The sequence below is a fragment of the Protopterus annectens genome, chromosome 3.part0 (genome assembly GCF_019279795.1).
Source record: "Protopterus annectens isolate FY-2018-M chromosome 3.part0, PAN1.0, whole genome shotgun sequence".
In the NCBI taxonomy this organism is placed as follows: Eukaryota; Metazoa; Chordata; order Ceratodontiformes; family Protopteridae; genus Protopterus; species Protopterus annectens.
The window spans coordinates 76,045,112-76,060,852 of NC_056731.1; positions in this window are offsets into that span (position 1 = coordinate 76,045,112).

Sequence of the window (15,741 nt, forward strand, 5' to 3'; positions counted from 1 at the left end):
GGTAGTGTGTGTGGGTGTCCTTACTGTGTTCTGGTTAGGGTATGTGTTGGTTGTAATGAGGAGAGGCATGTGTTAGCCTACACCTCATAACTGCTCAGTCCAGTCATGGCTGTAGGCTGGGCTGCCTTCCAGCTTTACCCTGTAGCTGCATCCCAAACAGTGTGTGGCGCATGGTGTTAGGTAGGTTTGGCAGTGTACATGGCATAGAGGTTACATTCCCCCAGGATGGTCACATACACAAAGCTGACATTAGTAAACACCAGTAGCTGACTAGTGGACATGCCTGTATGAGTATTCAGTACTACAAGTACCAAGTACTGTATTTAGTTTACATATTGCTTATGAAGATGTTTTAGACAGTGATGCTCACATATAAATGTTTATGTTATGGACGTGACAACACTGGCTATTACAGAAACATTGTAGCTACCTTTAGCAGCAATCCTCCTCTGAGGAGCACATTGCATCCTGTTAGTTGATTACAGATGATGCAAGTGTCTACAGGTCTGTTTCCTTCTCTGGGTATATACTCACATATCCATCAGGACCATGAGCTCTGTTGGGCATAGACACCCACTCTCCAAACAGAGTCATGTATCAATAGACTCTGATGCCACTATCAACATGATCAGGATATAATCAGATAGTGTAAGCCATCACCTATGAAGTGGCTGTTACACATGGGCAGCAGTCTCCTACATCTTACACCCCTACTGCAGATGTTACACTGGAGTTAAAGATGATTTGCAACCTGTTTCATTACCAGTACTGTGCACTACCTTACATACAGTATGTGCAAGCAGCTGTTAGGTTGGCAATGAGAGGTTAGGCTATACAAACCTGGTAGTTCAACCAGTGTGTCTCTACTCTCAATATCCACTCTATGTAGGTGTGCACATAGCCATTTGGCCCAGCCCTGTAACAAGGGTCACTACACATTTGCATAACATGTACACATGCACAACTGTTATTGCTTGCAAACGATACTAGAAAGGTCCAGCCCTGTAAAATGGGTCACTACACATTTGCATAACATGTACACATGCACAGGTGTTATTGCTTACAAATGATACTAGAGTGGTCCAGCCCTGTAACAAGGGTCACTGCACATTTGCATAACATGTACACATGCACAGCTGTTGTTGCTTGCAAAAGGTACTAGAAAGGTCCAGCCCTGTAACAAGGGTCACTACACATTTGCATAACATGTGCACATGCACAGCTGTTATTGCTTGCAAACAATACTAGAAAGGTCCAGTCCTGTAACAAGGGTCACTACACATTTGAATAACATGTACACATGCACAGCTGTTATTGCTTGCAAATGATACTAGAGAGGTCCAGTCCTGTAACAAGGGTCACTACACATTTGCATAACATGTACGCATGCACAGCTGTTATTGCTTGCAAACAATACTAGAGAGGACCAGCCCTATAACAAGGGTCACTACACATTTGCATAACATGTACACATGCACATCTGTTATTGCTTGCAAACGATACTAGAGAGGTGGATATTACATGTGTTATGTGCATGGATAGTTACCTAGCTCTTCCAATTATCTTTGCTATCATGCTGCTAAACTGTCAGATGAATACAAATGATATGTATCCTGTTATTGAGTATTGTAATTGCCAATAGACATAACTACTGTTTGCATAACATAACAACTGCTATGTAGAATGGAATACAGATCAGCCTAAATACTATACATTACGCAGTTATTAGCACAATATCTCACAATGCACACCATATTTGCACAGTAAGCCCACCTTTGTCATGTTCATCTTACTTATACACCCATACATATGTCGACTGTTACAATATATCGACATATACTATCTCCTGTTATAGCACATACCTTTTGGACCAATCCTGACACTGACAGTGGCTAGAAGCAATTTGGTGAGTTCCAAGCCCATATCATCCCTTGTGGTGTATACAGAGTTTGCCTTGTGATCTGCAGCAGTACACACATAGCATACTACAAGCATTACTACTGCTCAACAATACATCACTACAAGATAGCTGTTTCCACTATATGCATTGATTACACTGTAATTCTTACAGAACAGGTACTACATAAACAGGCATACTACATGTTATACATACCTTCTTAGCAATTGGAGGTGTTAATGACTAGTATAATACTCATTTTTGATTCATCTTTCAGTGTTTTGTACTGTCCTACAGGTAGATAGAGATGGTTTGAATGTGTGACAAGGCAACCTTTTATAGTTACAGATCAGTAACATGTGCTATCCTGATAACCAATTGGTGTTCCTAAGTAGCTAATTACATGCACATCAGCTGCGCTGCTACTGCCTTAGCCAATACCATGGCAACAGTGGAGTATAATCATGTACTCCACTTGTGTGCTGCCCCTTTGCCTTACTTGTGAGGAAGACAGCCTGGAAGTGTTGTTTGGAATCTATTGCAACAGCTGTATGGAGATGAACAGTAATATATTGTGTGTAATGCCTAGAGGATTTGGTCTAAATGTGAGAACTGCTGTTATATTTCTGAACATTGCTACTTGGCAGGGTTTGTCTGTACCTAATACTTCTGCATATGTTTCAGTCTGGCCAGGTTGTATGACCAGCTCAAGGCTGCATAGCTATGCATATAATGTTAGTGGGTTTACAGTGTGCTTACAAGACATATTTAGTTTTATGTTACTGTGTATCATACTGTGCTGATAATCAGTACTCGGTAACACTTCCTGGTGTATGAACCTTTCAATCCTCTGAAACAGGATTAGTTCATACAAACCCTGTTACATCAGCAGCTGTTCAATTGTATAACAGCAACTATTTCACATAGGGTCATGTTAGTGTGTCTGTGTCCAGGTATGTTAAGGTTTCAGAAGATGTTGTACAGTAGATGGATATTTGGTTATTGTATGACAGTATGTATCGATGTAATTATTTTAGTTGTGGGGTAGATGTTGGTGAGTGTACATAGCACATGCAGGTGTGTAGGAACCCCTTTTATACAACGTCTATATGTGTGTGGGTGTTCTTTCCCTATATGAACACCTATTCCTTAGTGGACTAATACTATGGTAATTGCAGGTTGATTCATTAAGGCACTGCTAAATGCTTCCTGTATAGCATGCAGGTACTGTTAGCCCTTGAATTCTTTTGGCAATACATTGGAATGTAATAAAGTTTTGCAAAATGAAAGCTGTCTGTGTATTTCTGTCATGCATATTTGCAGTCATTGCTGTTATGTTGGTGACTCTGTCCACAGAACATATTTGTAATAGTGTATTGGCATATACTCTTCATATGTTATGTTCATATTGTTTGGGGGAGGGCGAACTGTGTGATTGCTATGGTCCATGTTATACTCAGATATGAAAACTTTGGATGCTGTTTACACACATGTATGTTTGTGTGTATATATATATATATATATATATATATATATATATATATATATATATATATATATATATATATATATATATATATATATATATATATATATATATATATATATATATATATATATATATATATATATATATATATATATATACATTATTGCATATGTTTATCTGTACGTCCATAGATGTGTAGATGTTTTTAACCTATCTATATATCCACATATATATGCAAATCTGTATATATCAACATGTCTCTATGTATCTCTCTCTCTCTAAATATATATATATATATATATATATATATATATATATATATATATATATATATACATATATATATATATATATACATACATATAAGCATACACCTTTCATTGGGTACATGGCGGATTGTCCTATTTCAACACATTCCTCCCTTTTGTGTTTTAACCTGTCTGCATACACAACTGGGATAGGTACATCCCAGTTAGCTTAGTGTTAGGTTACTCTGAGGATGGAGTACATGGTTGAGTGTTCTAATCCTGGAAGGTGTTATAATTTTACCTCTCAAGAGTAGGCACTGGTAGGGAAAGTGTGAATAACGCACAGTTAAGCGGTTGTAAGCAGGTTTGCTCGTGGTCTGCGCGACGTTAAGCAAAGGTTAAACCTGTGAAGCTCTTTTCCATTTACCATGTTTCAGGACCGCTTACCATCGCGCAAACCCAAGGAAACCCACTTACAACTGCTTAAGAGGGCTTTAATCCACCTGCATCCAATAGCCCTTATTCTGGCCCTCAAAATAACTTAACAGCCCTTGAACCCGGGACCATGAACACCACAGCCACTGACTTTACCACTAAGGCATCTAAGATATATACAAATGTTATGGTGTTTCGAATATACATTTTACTACTGGCATTCCACACTACTGAAAACAAATGTGACAGCTGGTGTACATATGTCTGATACATGTTAATGTTCATATGTTTGTGAAATTAGGTGTTGCAATGTGACATGACAGGGTGTATTATGAATGAGAAAGGTTCTTGTTTTGTGTCCTTTTTATATTGTCCCCATACTCCATGTATACCCCTCTAGTTCACTTATTGGACATTCGACCCAGGCCCTCCTTCATGCCTGATTTCATTACCCAACATTCCTCCCACACCCCAATCTTCACATACACAACAACCATCCCTTCTATGGTGAATTAGGTTAATATTAATAGTTATATTACCAGAGCTGCATGTGTTTTGTGTACACTCCAATTCCTTTGGAGTGCTACTGTGTCACGAAGTGTGTTCATAGATGTTTATATATATATGGCTATTGATGTAACTGTATAATATATATATATATATATATATATATATATATATATATATATATATATATATATATATATATATATATATATATATATATATATATATACATATATATATATATATATATATATATATATATATATATATATATATATATATGTGCAGACATCACTGACATGCATTTATATATATATATATATATATATATATATATATATATATATATATATATATATATATATACATATATTTCATATAAATTTGTAACAGTAATACAGATGTAGACTGGAATGTGTTGGTTCACAAACCACAGTACATTACAACGTACTGTACATATGTACACAAAGTGACTGTCCCATTTGTGATCATTACAGTGGAATGCATATGGTATAAGGTGTAGTCTCAAGACCGTGAAACATGTATACACCTCAGATGGCTTAGTGGTAAGTCCCATGACTATAGTGTTCATGGTCAGGGGTTCAACACCTGTGATATTTTACAAATGTTTTTTACTCCAGAATAAGGCTCATTTAAGCAGTTGTAAGCATGTTTAAATGTGTTTGTCTGACATTATAGCAATGGTTAAACACAGTTAAACAAACTTTGTAACGTATAACCTGTGAGCGCAAACATGGCCACATCCGCTAACTACTCAGGATATATGCATGTCAGTGAAGTAACATCTCACTATGTGCTGACGTAACATTACATTTTCTGTTGACTGTACACTCCAGCACACATGTGTTTATATGGGTGCTTCGAATGTTTATTATACAGACGATTACTACCTAAATATGCAAGCTGTGGTTAAGGTATACTTTTGAACATGATAAACATCCCTGCCTTTATCGGGATTGGGACCTCGAATGCACAGATACTATGCAGATGCTGTAACCATTACACTGTTGACATTAATGTTGCTTCCGCCTATTTCCTATTTAGATGATTTCTATGTGTAAGCTAGGCAAAGCAAATGGTGGAGGCCCCCAAACCAACTGAGCTTCACTTACCCTTGAAATAACATATAACAAATGTACTGTGAGACAATACATTACATTCCTAACTACATTAGGCATAGCCCCTCACTGACACACTTCAAGGGAAACCTTGTTGTGTGAATGGGTAACAGAATATAGACCCCTGGGATCATGTGTCCCAGAACAATACAGCCAGGAGGTGGGGGAGCCTGTCCAGTTTGATAGCTGCGAGACCTGTTGTGGAAAGTGAATGGTGTTGAATTGTCAAATTAACATGCCCTCTTTAGATCACTAAGTGCCCCTATCACCCTCCACAACCCCAGTCTTCAACAGCTTCCAGCAACTCTGCCTGGAATTGCTTCATTGGCTATGCTTGACAGAGGCTCAGTTACTTCATCAATGGTGTGGAGAAAGCCAACGCACTGTAACTATGCTTCTAATTGCCCTTGGGTAGATAGGTAGTAGGCTATATGTGAACCTCTAAAGCACAGGCCATCACAGCCATAATAAGTGAATAAACAGACCTTCAGATCACAATATACAGTGAGAAATGATCATGTAGTCAGGAAACAGTTAAGTACAGCAAGAACATACAGAACACTGATACTTAGTCAATCCAAAAGCCTATCTTGGAAGCTAGACAACTGTATAAGTTTAAGGCTTTCTATTGCTTACCAGTAGGTTACCTACAGGAGAGATGAAAAACAAGCACAGATGGGGAACATGCATGCAACAACATCATACCAGCCTATGTGTTAGCCTTTGTCTTTGGAATACTGGCCAAGGCTATCGGCGCCCCCATGGTGCCTTATTTAGGAGTGTCTTGAAGGTGAATACAAGCTCTGTAAAGAGCACAATAGCAGAATCAATGAGGGTTATGTTACTCAACACCAGAGGTTGTGATCACAACATGCATGCACTCACAGCACTCTTCAGGATGGACAACATCAACATCTGTGCAGTAACTGAGATCTGTCTTAAGGCTCCTGAGAGCACACCAGCACTTCCAGACTACAACCCATACCACACATTTCAGCCATAGAACATGGACTGACACAGACATGGAGGGAGTGTATCCATATTCATCAGGGATACCTACACCTCCAGGTTAGTGGGGCAGCATGATACCTCAGATCATCCATGTGCATCTAACATCAGCCACAACTGCAATGTAAATGTATCCTGCTACGGATCACCCTCCATGACCCAGGACCACCACTCCACCTACCTGGAGACAGTGGAGAACATGACAATCCTAACACACACCCTGGTATTGGTCGATGTCAACTACCATACCATTAACTGGGAAACGTACTCCAGTACTCACTTCCAGGCCCAGTGCTTCCTGGAATTTATCACCTCATATGCCCTGTATCAGGTGGTAACCTCCCTAATGAGGGGTGGAAACATACTAGAAGTGGTCATCACCAACATGGGCAACAGGTGCACCACAGCGGAGGTTATCCAGTCACTGGATAGATCTGACCATGAACTATTCACTGTTTCCACACCCAAGCATCTCCCCCACCCATGGATACCACAGTGTATACCTTTTCTACAGCTACATTTACACTAATAGTGACAGGGGTGGGGGTTTCACAGCCCCCATGCAAAGGGGAAACACTGCTCAAGATACAGACAGATTTACAAATGCAGTCTATAAGCACCTACACGGATGTACTGATAAACCAAGACTCACTCCTCCTAGACAAGGACACCAGTCCAGTGGACCTCTGCAATAAGCAGGCTATACTACAGAAGTAGGACAGTGTTCCAGAGAAACAGCAAATCCCACAAAGGGCAGACATCCATGATCACTATTAGTATGATATGTAGGTCCCTCATGACATCATCAAAGGCTAACATCAGCAGGAGAATACACAAGGATTCGAAAGATAACCACAAAGCCTTCTTTGGCTATGTCAAGGATCTAAGTGGTGACACACAGATTAGCACTGTGCCGGTGAAATATAGCACAAAGTATGCTGACCCTACTGATATCGCCAACATTCTTGCAGATACATTCAGTGCATACTTCACCCCCTAAAGAGCTCACAACACTACCCGAAAGGTACAGTATCCTACACATTAGAGACACACAGGTGGAAATGGCCCTCTCTAACAGCAGAACACAGCACAGCATCAATGGAGGCAGATGTTTGCCCAGACTGCATCTGGCAAACTGTACAAGACAACCTGACCCCCCACCTAATTAAGCTTTACAACCTCAGCCTTTCCACAGGCTACATGCTCATACAATGGCACGTGGCAACGATTATTCCACTCCATCATGGTGGAATCACAACTGACCATGGTAACTACCACCCCATAAGCCTGACTAGCCTGGTCTGCAATGGTATGGATTGCATCTTCATGGCACTCATTAACCAAGACATTGGTAACCTCCAAACATGTGATCCAACCCAGGTCAGCTCAGTTGAGTGCAGTTCATGCCTACTGAACCTGTTTGACGTTTTACATACAGTCACCAAGACGTTAGATGATGGGGGAGGTGGTTCACACATACTACCTGGACATCGCCAAGGCTTTTAACACCATGCCCCACTCAGGTATTATTGATAAACAGACCAGCCTGTACATACACCCTTACATCACAGGTTTGGTTGCCAACGGGCTTACACACAGAACCCACATGGTACAGCTAGTGGTCTCCAGGTCCAACTCTTGACCAGCCATGACTGGTGTCCTACAGGACTCAGTCCTGGGAGCCCTACTGCTTGGCATATACTTCCCAGAGGTACAGGCAAACACAGGTGGACTACGCCAGACCATGTTTGGCAATGACTGTGAACTGGGAGCCATGGTTGATAGTCCAGCTGACACAGAATCCCTCAAGGGGCCTCACAGAGACTGTCACAGGGTGTCAACATCACGGCCTCTAGCCAAGTGCCACTAACTGCATTGTCATTCCATTGGGGAATATTAAGCACCCACATATTAACACATAAGAGGCAGCCACATTACTACGGATGAGGTAATGGGATATCTGGGGACTAAGGTATATAGTGATCTCCCCTTTGACAATCATATCTGCACAGTTGTTAGGACATCCTTCTATGTAGGCCATCTGATTACTAAAGGATTCCCATCTAGACATACTGCAGTTATAGTGCCCTTTTACTCATTCCTCATCAGTCCCGTCATAGGGTATAATAACCCATTTGGGATGTACCTCAGAAGACACCACTTAGAACAGCTGGGAGGTCCACCAATGCACCTCACCAAGGGGAATACTGGCCTCCAATATATGGCCTATGTAGCCAGACTGAATAAATTCCTGCTTTACTCAGTGGAATCTCATTTACCCAGAGATGATCTCCGCTGCCTAACACAGCCATGTCAAACTCAGGATTAGTGGATATGCTCCACCTATGGGAATCCATGTCACAGTGAGCCACACACTGTAGTGAGCTGAACCTTGCCACAACAATGACCGGAAGATACTGGAGGGACAGATTCCTGTCACAGACACTCCCCATACTTTGAATCAACATCCCTAACTACATTATACAGAGCCCCTCACTAACACTCTGCAAGAGAAACCTTAAAGAGTGGATGGGGAACAGTAAATGCACCCCAGGGATCCCGCCATTGGCTCTGCTCCACAGAGGGACAGTTAATGAATCAATGGGGTGGCAAAAACATTTTGGCTGGGCTTATGAATGGCCTCTGGAAGTTGGCCAAGTACCTTCCTATGAATCTATACATACAGTATCAGCACATGCTGATAGCTTAATTTACAGTTCAGGTGTTGACTTACCTTGTGCCAATGGCAGTTGTGTGTATGTTGGATGCACACAGTAGACTGCCTATACATGAAAATTTACAGGTAGTCTTGTGTGTGTGCCATCCATTTTTACTGTGTGTGCAGGTGGAGAAAGGTGTCAGACCCTAGGTGCCTACACTGTCAGTGTGCGTGCTATACATTTCCTCTTTTCCAAGGCATGGGCATACTGGGCACGCCTCCATCTGCCTACTGGGGCTGGCTCAGGGTGTTTGCAGTCTGAGTACCTCTGTGCCTGTGGGGCTCTTGGAAATGGTGGTGGGCTGTGAGGGCCTTCACCATTCTGTCCCTGCTGCAGTTGTTTCCACAGGACCATATTGTGTAGCATGGCACATACTATGAAGATGTGGGTACACATGCCTGGAGAGTACTGCAAGGCTTCACCAGATATGTCCAAGCAACAGAACCGTGATTTCAGCATCCCAAACACACGCTCTATGATGATTCTGGTTTGTGTGTGTGCCTCATTATGGCATTCCTGCATGGGTGTGTGTGCATTTCTGATGGGAGTCATCATCCACGGTTCCAGTGCATAGCCAGCATCCCCAACCAGGTGGCCATTTGGGATGTCCCCCCTGGCAAATAACTGATACAGATGAGAGGCATGCCAGATGTGGGAGTTGTGATAGCTTCCATGGCTGCCAGCACACACATCCATGATAATGCCCTGGGCATTGCACACGACCTGTCAGTTGATGGAGGGGTACCCCTTGAGGTTTATGTAGTGCCTACCCTGCTCATCGTGCGGCGACTTGATGTGTATGTTCGTGCAGTCTATTGCACCCAGTACCTCCCGGTATTCTGCCACATAGTGGAAGAGATGCATATTGCTGGCCAACTCCTCCTGCATTCGGGGGAAGTATATGTGCTCATTGGCATGTGGTAACATGACATCCAGGAACTGGTGTAGTACCCTGGATGCTGATGCCTGTGAGATCCCCACAATATCCCCAGTTGGTCTTTGAAAGGTACCTGCAGCTAGTATTCTCAGGCTTACACATACCTTTGTATCCACTGGGATGGGTTCCCCTCTGTTTGTTCTAGCTCTGAGGCATGGCCGACACAGCTCCACAAGTTGCTGTAGGATGTCACTGTCCACTCTGTAATGCTCTACTATCTCCAGATCATGTAGCCCCTGGTAGGTTACCCTGGGTCTGAACACTCTCCTCCTTCTCTGGTGCCTGCGGTGGTCATGTGCATCATCCTCCACACCACCTTCAGTCTCCAACACATGCTGGCGGATCAAAGCTATGGCAGCCCCTAACATGCACATACTGAAATTCCCCATCTGTATACACCACTGGTGCAGAGTATATGGGAATACACAAATGTGTGTGAGGTGCTTTCACACTTTATACTATTGTGCTATGAATGCTGTTGATGTCAGTGGTTGTGTATAAGCTATTCCAGCTGCAGCATGTTTTAATTATGGGTCTTGCAATGAGTACTGCAAGTGTGGGGCCTTTACTGTGGAGATCTGCTTGCCTGCCTTGATTAATCTGTTTCCCGTTAATTCACTTTTAAACCTGGATCCCCTCCCATTATCAGGCATGCACCCACCTGCCGTCTTTCTTGTTTTGTACTTTCCCTAACCAGTCATGGCAAAATGTGTCTTGTAGCTGATATACTGAAAATCGGCTTTGTTCTGCTTTGACACTTTACTGTTTTCTTTGCAGTACAGCCCCTTCCCTTTCCAGTTCTGCAGGTAGCTGCTTACAGCCTTGTTAGCTGTTGTCAGTGGCCCACTGTAGGCTCCTAGGTGTTAATTAGTCATTTGTAGTCCAATTTCCCTGCTGCAGCATTTCTTTATTTCTTTCCTATATCCTTCCTTTTTCAGCTGCAGTGCGCGTCGCACAAACCTATTTTCTGAGTTTACGTGCATTTTCATCTCTGTTCACATGCATACTCGGTTACCTTGTGTACTCTCAGCTAAGCATAGCTATGGCCAGTTCAACACACCCCTATCCTGCAGCTTTGCCTAGCTAGGGGCAAACCAGTTTAGCAATGCTCCAATGTGCTTACAGCAATGGCAACACACCCCTCTCTTGATGTCATCTTTAATTCAAGGGCACACCTCGATGTTATAATGCTACATTGTGTGGTGCATCCTTACACCAGCGGGGAATCTGCGATTCACTATTGCTCCTCTCATTTGCATGGCATTGCCTACTAATTCCTAGCTACTGCGCATAATACTGTCACTGCCCCTTAGCAACCCTTGCTCCATAGTATGGTGTAGCATGCCTGCCATTGACAATTATGGGGAAATCGTGATATGTGTTTTATTGAGGTTTTATTCTATATTTTTTATATTTTCCTTGCGATCCCCCTTTGCGCACCGCTGCCCTGCACTTCCACTTCACGATAGTGTGACTATATATATTAAATGTTAATTTTATATTTTGTACATTTTTTTATGCCAATGGCTATATATTTAGCCATTGGCATATATTAACAATATAATACATGTGTTTGGTCGGCTGTCATGGCTCCGATTTTATGTTTGCAAAAATGTAAACAGTTTTCTACGGTTTACATTTATGAATGCTTACACTACGCCTGCACCACTTCCCAAAACGCTACATACCTTCATTTGCATTCTACACTACTGCACATGGGTAATTAGCATACAGGGCCTGGGAGCTTTGCGAGCGTAGCATACACAGGTAGTTCACGTAGAAACAGCTCGTACCTGAATTGCTCAGCGGCCATATTTGGTGTTAGAACGCCGACACTACGCCTGCACCTGGCGCAAGCTTCATGAATCCCGGGGACTATCTAAATGACTGACTATGCTCATGATAATCCCCAGGTTAATCCATACCAAAAGATTGCTTCAGAGCTTCAGCTATGTATAAACAGCTTTCTTCTGAAAGCTTGTTAACTCATTGATATTTACCTTGCTATAATTATAACTGTAAAACAAAAATGTTTTATGTTTATTCTGTACCTCAGTGATTGTCGCTGTTATGAGCTGTAATCTCTGCCATATTGTATGAATGCAATATACATGATTTACTGTCTCTCTCTTATGTATTGTATTGTATTGTTTTGTGTTATTTGTGGAGCTTTTCTCCCCGCGCCTCCACTGAAAATGGACCTGTTGTCCAGTCTGACTTTCCCGGTAAACAAATGTAAAATAAAAATAAATAAAAATAAAAAATGTATGAGTGCAATAGTCAGTCTGTTTATAGGTTTATTTAAGTTTAAGTTAATAAGTCTCAATCCTGAGGTATTTGTATGCAATAAAGCTGCTTGAAAGAAATCCACAACTGTTTGTCTGTTTTATTCTGACTGGTCAAGTGACATGGAGTCAGAAGTGGATGTCTGAGCGGGTTTATATTATGATGTCATCAGGGCTGTTCATCTAATGCCCTTACATTGGCACATATCCACCAAAATACCAAAAATTCGAATGACCACAAAAGCAATTTTTTTCTCCAGGGAAAAAATATCAGTGGGCCAACAATAAACAAAACAAACCGAGAGACACAATGAAGTGGGAAGCTTCACCCCCCCCACACCCCCCTACTTAGATATACCAAACTCCGAGATCACACTACAGTGGAGGAAGGGAAAATTCCCGACAATGACCAAGCAATTTTTTACCCCTGGGAACTTATGTAGCTGTTCGGAGTTTTGGTATTTTGGTGGATATGTATTGATGAAAGGGCGTTCGATGAACAGCCCTTTCAAAAAGGTAATATAGACCTGTCTGAGTGACATGGTGTCAGAAGTGGCATGTCTGAATGACATGGTGTTGGAACAAGGATGTCTTAACAACAAGAAGCCAGCCATGAAGGTGCACAGTTAGAAATGGAGGTATATATAGGGATGACTCATCCCAACCCGCTCAAATGATTGAAAAAAGGTCAGAAATGAATTTCAGGTAATTAAAACTCACATAAATGATTTATTTCATAAAGAAAATGATACAAAGCATTCACAAAGCACAAAACACATTATTAATCAAACGCAAAGCACAAAACGCCTTATTGATTAAACTTAAGCAAATGAAAAGCACAAAATGTATTATTCATTAAATGAAATATTTGAAACTATGATATTTGATAAAGTTATTTGAAATGCTTATGAGAGCATTTAGAATTACTTCTGATTTGCATTAAAAGGCATGTTAAAAGTAAAATAAGCACAAGAAAAATATAACGAGCATGATAATGTTCAAACAAGCATAATGAGTACAATAAAAGGGTAAAATGAGCATGGAAAAGCAAAGCGACTGCATTATTTTTAGCAAACCACCATTTTTTTTTTATATGAGCTACTATTTCACTTTTACTAAAGCTATTCAAAGTATAACTAGAGTTGTTCAAAGTATCTCAAAGTTTGCAAAGTGTTTACAGTGTGTGTTTTATTACAGTACAATTATTTCAAAGAGATTACTGTGTGCAAAGTAGTTATTTCACAAAGTGCAGTCAAAATGCAGTCTTTTTGAGAAGTTTCTTGTGCTGTGTACAGCTCATTCACAAAGTGCAGTCATTTCAAAGAGTTTCTTACACTGAGTGGTTTCACAAAGTACAGTGATTTCAAAGTGTTCTTGTGCTACAGAGACTTATTTCACAAAGTGAAGTTATTTCGAAGAGTCTATTGTGCTGTTGAGCATAATTACAAGTTTCTGGCATAAATTTCTGATGTACGTGTGTATGTCCATACATAATTCCAAGTGTCTTCATTACTGTGCGTTGGCATGGCAGAGGCATTTCATAGATTGAGTCCACTTGTGTTTGATCATAATATTGCTGATAATTGAAGAGTATTTGATCAGGAATATGATATTTTCATACAAGGAGCTTTTTCTAATAAAGATGCACATACAAGGGCATTTATTCTGCATAATCTATTGGGGTCAGAAGCCATTGAAAGAGAGAATTAATTTCTGCATGCACCTGCTGTATATGCAGGAGAAGGGGAAAACCATCATATTGTTGTACAAGCTGAATCAAGGGAGGACCCTGAGTGTTGAAACAAAAATTTAGAGAAATGTGTAACCCCCAGACAAATATTGTATTGGAGAGGCACTTATTTTATACAAGAGACCAAAAGCCAGGAGAAACTTTTACAGCGTATATTACTCACTTGAGAAACAAAGCTAAAACATGCAGATTTGGTGATTTGAAAGATGAGTTGATAAAAGACAGGCTTGTGTGTGGTGTTAATAATGCTGCAGTGAGAACGATTTTGCTTTGAGACAGTGATCTAATGTTGAGCAAAGCCACTGAGATTTGTTGAATACATGAGTTTATAGAAAGGCACACAAATATGCTTGCAAGTGATAAGAGCATGGTTTAAGCAGCCTCCAGAGCAAATATAGATAGATTGCAGCACGTGGCTAACAGAAACAGGCCTAAGCACATGGCAGCTGCAGCTCCTGTGGGATTTCCAGGGAGACCGAGACCCTGTACTTTTCCAGCAACTTCTAAGACTAGCTCAGTAAAAAGGATATGCGCAGGGCGGCACAAGTGTGAGTCAGTAAAACCTAAGTCAAGTCTCATTGTTAACTGTCATAACTGTGGTGCTAATCATGAGTCTAAAACAGAAAAGTGCTTAGGATTTGGTCAGCAATGCCACAAGTATAAAAAATGGAACCACTTTCAAAGGCTTTGTAAATCAAGTAAGCCTCATTCATTTATTAAGAAAGGTCACTAAAGAAAGCAAGTTGATCATATAGAAAGCTGCAACTCTGCTTTCTATGTATATGGTCTATCAGTGGTTGGTAAAAAGATTAATGTAGTAGATTTTTTGGCAAAAAACAAAGTGTTTTGTACTGTCCTGATTAATGGTAAACCCACAGAGCTCAAAGTGGACACTGATTCAAAGTGCAATGTTATGTCAGCAGAAACACTTGCTATAGTGAGAATTGGTGAACAAGTTAATTTGGCCAATTGTGCGAAGCTTGCTGCTTATGGAGATGAAAAGAGTCAAACTGAAGGCTCAGTAGTGCTTTTGTGCTGTTCAGCTGGGAACAGTTACAGCTTGCAGTTTTATGTAGTCAGAAGACCTGTGCAGTCATTATTAGGTCTCAGAGACAGTTTAAAAGTGAAGCTGCTTTTCTTTTCCAAAGAAGTCCATCATGTAAGCACGTGTCCCAGTTCCAGTTTCACCATCGCTATTTTCACAAAGTGTGCTGATATTTTTGAAGATAAGCTAGGTCAACTTCCAGTTGTGTACTCCATGAAATTAGGCCCAGAGGTCAGTCCAGTGGTCAGATCAGCAACAAACGTTCCGATAGCTATGCAGGA